The following is a 7,186-nucleotide window of genomic DNA, read 5'->3' on the forward strand; positions in this document are numbered from 1 at the left end:
GTGTTAGAGTGTAGGTTACTCTGCTCTAGATCAGCTTGGAGTAACTACTGTTCCATGGTGCAATAATGATGATGACTATAGATTTATATCTGCTGTGAAAGTGGTATTTCACTTTGGTGTAACATTTCAGATTAACTACATTAACAGCAAATGCAAAGGCTAGCTAGGCTTAACATGAGTTCTTCACTGTCTTAACACTTAAGTTATTATTATTCGTTTTTAAATAAAACAAATATAAAAATACCAATTTGACTTACTGTATGTTTGGGCTTCAAAAAGGCCAACTGTAGTTTGCTGTCCCATTACTTTACCTTTAAATTATAGGAATTAAGACAGACAAATCTAACTTATCACCTTCACTGACTAAGTACATCTGGAAAACAAGATCCAATAAAAGTTCCTCATCTGGAGTTGTCTGGATCAGCAGCTATCCACCTGTTTCTGCGAGAATTCACTGTAGAATTATGTGTGGGACACATCCGGAGAACAGCAGACATACAAGCTCACGTCGCGTCGCAGATGCAACCGTTGTGAGCTTGTAGATCACTCTCGGCTGAGACGCCGGAACTGCCGCACACCTTCTGCGCAATGCACGATGGGATGTTGGAAACTTGTGGATAGAATCTAACCATATTGAACAGGCCTCTAATGTTCACTTTTAAGGCCCATTCCACTGGGCCAGATAACAGATAAAACAATCTTTCCATTCAAAGTGGATGGTAGATACAGATAAAAAAGAAAAATCTCTGCCACAGATAAAAGCAATATCTGTGGCAGATATCTTTTTATCTGTATCTACCATCCACTTTGAATGGAAAAATATCTGGAGAAAGAGATTTTTTTTATCTGTTATCTGGCCCAGTGGGAATGGGCCTTTACTGTGGCACTCCCTTAACACAATTTCCCTCTCATGCTCCTTCACACATCCTTATACAATTCCTCAAGAATCACAAGAATAACGAAGATTGTGGTGCAGATTCACTCGTGTTGCCTACATGTGTGTATCAAATTCATAACCATAGAAGTACATTACATCACTCAGCTGTAATTCAACTACACATAAGGGGGGTTTGGGAGAGAGAGAGATACAATCAGGAGCCAGTGGTGGCTCAGGTTTCCTCCTCTGTTGTACCTGTGTGAATTACATCCTGTTGAACAGGAGCAGATGTAACAGAATGTATCCTTTTGTGATATTCACTGATATCACATTCACTGATATTCAATGATATTCAGCGTTTTAACACCCATGCCCAATGGAGTGACTATATTTGAATTACTGGCGTCTGTCTGTATGTTTGCCTGTCAGAGCATAGCAATTACTAGGACAGGTTTAACACGATTTTTTGGATCAAACTTGACATAGGAGATGGGGTAGAGTAGGACCCATGTGCTATTGATTTGATTTAATTTGATTAGATTAGATTGTTTTAAAATGAGTCAAAGGTCAAGATCACAGGTCCAAATATTGGCCTATGCTTAATACAGCTTGTGACATCTCTCTCACTTTGGCCTTGCGTGCTTTCACTTTGTGTGCCGCTCAAACTAAAGTCAGTTCAAAGATGGAATGCTAGCAGAGAACATAACAAACCCATTCAGACTAAAATACATGTAGATCATCCTCATTATAAGCATTAAAGACCAGCTGGAATGGCTTTTCGACTTATTTTCCTATAGTGAAACAGGCTGGGTGTTTCCTCAGCGCTGGCTGGGTACGGGTCTATACCGTCCCCTCAGGCTATGGGATTTAAACTACTGTTTATGTAAATCTATTTTTTTGTCACCTCAACTCAGAAATGATAGCCTAATTTATTCAAAGTCGCATGGCGATGTCGCTAGCTGATTTTTAATTTGTAAAAGCAACATAGTATACATTAGGGACTTCTAATATCAAACCAATACAATTCATATCTTGCTTATTGATAAGGAAAAAATCTATTGCTGGCACAACTTTGGTACTAAAGAAGCTAGCAGACGGCGGGCTGAAATCAGCCCTGTAGCAGTGTAGCATGGTGACATATGGTTGCACAGACTTGATAAACAAGTTTGTTTGCACGGCTACACTGAATGAATCCTAAACAAAGCAATGGATTAACATTACACTAGCAAGCGTGTAAGCAAACAAGACTGGCTGAATGAAAATAACCGGGATTTTAATGCACGCTAAGACTCTCTGAATTAACTGGGTGATTGCACAATCGGCCCTTGGGGTTATCTGTTAAGGGGTACCATGAAATCTTTTATCTAACTTTTACTGCGACCTTAATTCTGACGTGAATGCATGAAAGCATGTGTCATACGGGATGGGAGCCATGCACCCTACACCCACCACCATCATCACCCTGACTAGGCACACTGAAGTTTCAGGACCCTAACTAACAACTTTCTTCTCATGATGGCTCCTCACATTTTAGATTGACAAGTGTTAGGGTGGATTGATACTCCACTTTTAGAGCCTAATTTATTTTTCGGTTCGGCTCTGTCTAAACTATGATATGGCGTCATTCAGAGGATCGGGGGGCGGGTAACGTCATTAATTCGTCTCCGAATGACGCCATATCTTAGTTTAGGCTTTAGACAGAGCTGAACTCTAAAAGTGGAGTATGAACCGACCCTTACGATAACTATAAAGATAACTATATCGGTTTTTTTTAATAGTCGGTGTGAACACCGTCATCCACTTGACAATTTTTGCTCAGTGTGAATGGCAGTTTAGAAAAAGTGGAAACACCAGTGGAATGGTCTCATACAGAACAACAGCTTAAGAGAAGTTGACATTCATCAGTTGAGTCTTTAAAATGAGAAAACATTTGTGGTCATTGGGTCATGGAGCGCAGGCTATTACTCAGTCCCTGAGTGATGCTCTAAATCCTAAGTTGTGACGTACCGTATGTTACGATACAAGCTGAAAAAAATGTCTGCGACCCGTTGCGAGCTTGTAGATCGGTTAAGTTCTGTCGTACAACAAAGTATAAATATAGGCCTTTGAAACAAGTCAAAGCACTGCTGTAGAAGAAGATGCAGTGTTTGAAGTGTGATTTCCTCTGTATGGCCAAACGTGTCTCGAACCACATCTGAACAGACCAGACTGGTCAGTCGTTTATGGATTCATAAACCAGGTATATGAGCGTTTGTGTGTAGAGGGACAAAAGGAGGAGGCCAAGTATAGACCCCTGGGCAGTGGTGGAAAAGTACTCACATATTTTACTTACCCTACCAGTCAAAAGTTTGGACACGGCTTCTCACACACATTGAATGGAGGCTGTGTCCAAACTTTTGACTGGTAGGGAAATGTACTTGAGTAAAAGGAAATACTAAAGGTACAAATACATCAAAATTGTACTTAAGTGCAGTACTAAAGTAAATGTGCTTGCTGCCCCTGGGGGACACAATAAAGTATAGGTCAGTCAGTTAGGGAGAGTGTTTTTTGCAGGTCTTTCAGTCCGAGTGTATGAAAAAAGCAACTCGGTTCAGGCAGCGGAAGCTTATGATTGGCTGTGTGGCAGTGCCGAAAGTCGGGGGGACGGAGATACACCTAAACCTAACCTTAACCCTAACCCTAACCTCAGTAAACTAACGCTGGTGAATGCTAACCTGGTGAAATGCTAACCTGCCGATGCCGGTGAACGCTAACCTGGTGAATGTTAAACTGGTCGGACCAACAGTGCTTGACCAAGGTGCTTTTTGGATACACTCGGATTGAAAGACCTGCAAAAAACACTCTCCCCAGTCAGATTATGCAGGTCAAGTTGGAGGTCAGATGATCGCAGGGTCAGGGTCCGGTCTGGAGGATGTTCTAATCCCTCAAACAACCAAACCCTCTCAGCGTTTATGGGGGTCCTTGAACTTTAAAAAGGTTTGAGAACTGTTGCTGTAGAGCCTTGTCATGTCCTGTGTGTGGTCAATGGTCAGTCATGTAGCACAGGGACACTTAAAGCTATATGGCTTAAGACCTGGCACACACAGGGTGCAGTTGTGTTGGTCCTGGCACCCTGGGTGATGACATTTACCCCCAGTTTTATATCCCCAAGGCCATAGTGTAAGCATGCTTTAATGAGACTGGAGAGATTGAAACCAACCTGTTAGAGTCTCAGGCCTGAACAAGACTCCCAGATGTAGCACCTTGATACAAAAAATATATATATATATTCTTGTTATTCTTTTGTTTGTTATTTATATAGACCCTCTTTTCCTGTACACACACACACACACACACACACACACACACACACACGCGCACGCACGCACGCACGCACGCACGCACGCACGCACGCACGCACGCACGCACGCACGCACGCACGCACGCACGCACGCACGCACGCACACACACACACACACACACACACACACACACACACACACACACAATGTTTGCTGTACATTTTTATCTAAGTATATACTTTAGCACAAGCAGAAATCTGGATGTCATGTATAGAGAAGAAATAAATAAACAATGCTGTCTTTTTTTTTTATCTGTTGTGATTCTTTGATCCGGTTGAATCTACTTAGAGCTCCTATGCTATGGATGACAATGCTGAACAATTCATGATAATAAATAGCTAAAACATCCTTTATTTCCTCTATGTCTTGTTCTTATTTTTGTTGTGAAAAGCAGATGTATTAGTAAAAGTTGGGAAAGATGGACATTTCCCCTTAAAGGACAACTAAATCACATCTAGGCTCATTTTCCTACTTATATTTATCCCAAATGACTGTCCATGGGGTCTATTAGGCAGAAATGCAAATGCCCCTGTTGTCCAGTTTCCCCAGCAGAACCCAGCAGCCCCCATAGCATGGAGTGGAGCCCATAAGCCTATCGCTTTACACTATTTGTTGCAGTCAAAGTTTTTTTTTTTAATCAATCTGTTGTCATTATACACGCATCCATGCCATCGTTGTCCCACACAAATCACCACACTCTACCAAACAGTTAAGTCCCTTTGATTGACAGTTGAATGCTAACCCCAAAACATGATTTATGAGCTTGTGTGGGAAAACCAAGGCATGGATGAGTGTAATGACAACTAGTAACACATTCATGAATTATCACTTTTGCCGTAACAAATAGTGTAAAAGCGATAGGCTTATAGGACTCTATGCTATGAGGGCTGCTGGGTTCTGCAGGGGAAACTGGACGACATGGGCATTTCTGCCTAATAGACACCATGGACAGTCTTTTGGGATAAATATAAAATGAGCCGAGATGTTATTTAGTGCAGAGTCGTCCTTTAATCTGTGTGTTCCGTGAAGGACTTGTGAACTTCATCCAGTTCTTCAGTTTACATTGTGAAAACCTTTCAATTGTGCTCATAATAAGCCTATCTGAGCTGAATGGTAATATGTTTTGCAGTGGTGGAAAGTAGACAAATATACTCAAGTACTTGAACCCTATATGGTTGACCGGAGTCCCTCAGGGCTCTATACTAGTTTATAGACTCTATAAACTAGTATACTCTCTATAATATAGAGTGTATCGACCAGATCACAACTCGTGGCGCATTGTGAGCTTCTCGATCTGCTATTTTCCAGCGGAAGCTTTCCCCACAATATGGGTGCTGGGGTTTAAAAGAGTAGTTAAACCCCAAAATGACTTTTTGTCTATTGATTACTCATGCCATGGAGACTAGAGTTCAATATTTTGTAGGTTTTTGTCACACTCCTAAGACAACAATTTGATTACAATAATACCTCTATTGATTCCGGATGGGACCCAAAATGCATTTGGGTCCCCATCCGGAATCAATGGGGGTAAATTTACTTTATCAATTTGTTTGTCTTAGTAATGTGACATATAGTCCTACAATTTTGTTTTATTAAACTCAAGTCTCTATGGCATGAGTAATCAATTTTGTTGTACTTTTACTTTACTTCTCTATTTCCATTTTTCTATATTTTACTCCATTTCATGGCAAATATTGCACTACAATTACAGTATTTTGACAGTTTCACTTACTCACTTTGCACATTTTAGTTTGAGCCCCCATTAAATACAATGGGGAATTTACTTTTAATATTTGTCTACGGTATTCGAAAATAGCCGGCCTGCAAGCTCCGCAACCTCCTGTCTAGCAGGGTCTTGAGCCACACTGCAGTGTCATAGGTGTTGTAACTCTTTCCCCTCATAGCTACTACGCCATGGGTTGGCTCCCACTGTCAATTCGCTATCAGTTCCGGGTGCCTGACAACCTCATCCTTGTCCTTGTCCCCGTGGGAGGCCTCTGCCGAGATCAACGTTTCTGATGTGGTCCGCCCGTATCATTCTTGAGTAGATATGCCTTTTCCTGACTGTGCTGTGAGCGTCCAGGTCTTGGCCACGTACTGCAGCACTATATGTAGGCGTGAACAGCCATATATCTTCCATGTGAGATTTACAAATTAACTTTTGTACTTTTACTCAAGTAATATTTTAAATAGCTACAGGTTTACTTACTGTTTACTGTAACAATATTTCTACATTGTGGCATTGCTACTTGTACTTAAAGGATACTTTGCCACTTTTCAACCCATCTTCATATAATAGGTCCTCACTAATGTTCATAATAAAATAGCACAATTTTTTTCTACTCGGTCCAAGTCTCTTAGGAGAGCTGTGGGAAGTTCAGAAATCCATCGTCTTGTGACATCATCATTTGCCAAAAAAGAATGAATCAATATTTTTGAAAGAAATATTTCGTTTTTTATTATCGCGAGACCAATGGCTTCCACTTTAACATTGCAACTTTTCAGGAGTAGAAAGCCTGCATTTTCTATTAGCTTGGATTCCCAATCGATGATGTCACAAGACGGGTTTCTGACCTGCCCACAACCCTCCAATGAGAGAAAAAAAAAAGAAAAGCTATTTTTTAGTGAGGACCATTTATATGAAAATAGGTTGAAAAGTGGTGAAGTACTCCTTTAAGTAAAACATTTGAGTACTTCTTCTACCACTGATAATCTCACTTCACCTTAATGAATCATCCTGTTTTCAGCACCCATTTTCTTATGCACTTCTGAGTCCTGACCAACAGATGGCAGCAGAGGACAGTTACATCAAACTCACTGTCAGAGCTCACTAAGTAGTCAATGTTTTGTCCATTCATCTAATCATCTTCCATTATCTGTCAATCTATTTGTTTATCCTTTCATACATGTTTTGTATTACCTCATCATTGAGGTACCATTGATACAGTAGCATTTAGTTCACTCTTAA

The sequence above is a fragment of the Nannobrachium achirus genome (genome assembly GCF_963921795.1).
Source record: "Nannobrachium achirus genome assembly, chromosome: 19".
In the NCBI taxonomy this organism is placed as follows: domain Eukaryota; kingdom Metazoa; phylum Chordata; class Actinopteri; order Myctophiformes; family Myctophidae; genus Nannobrachium; species Nannobrachium achirus.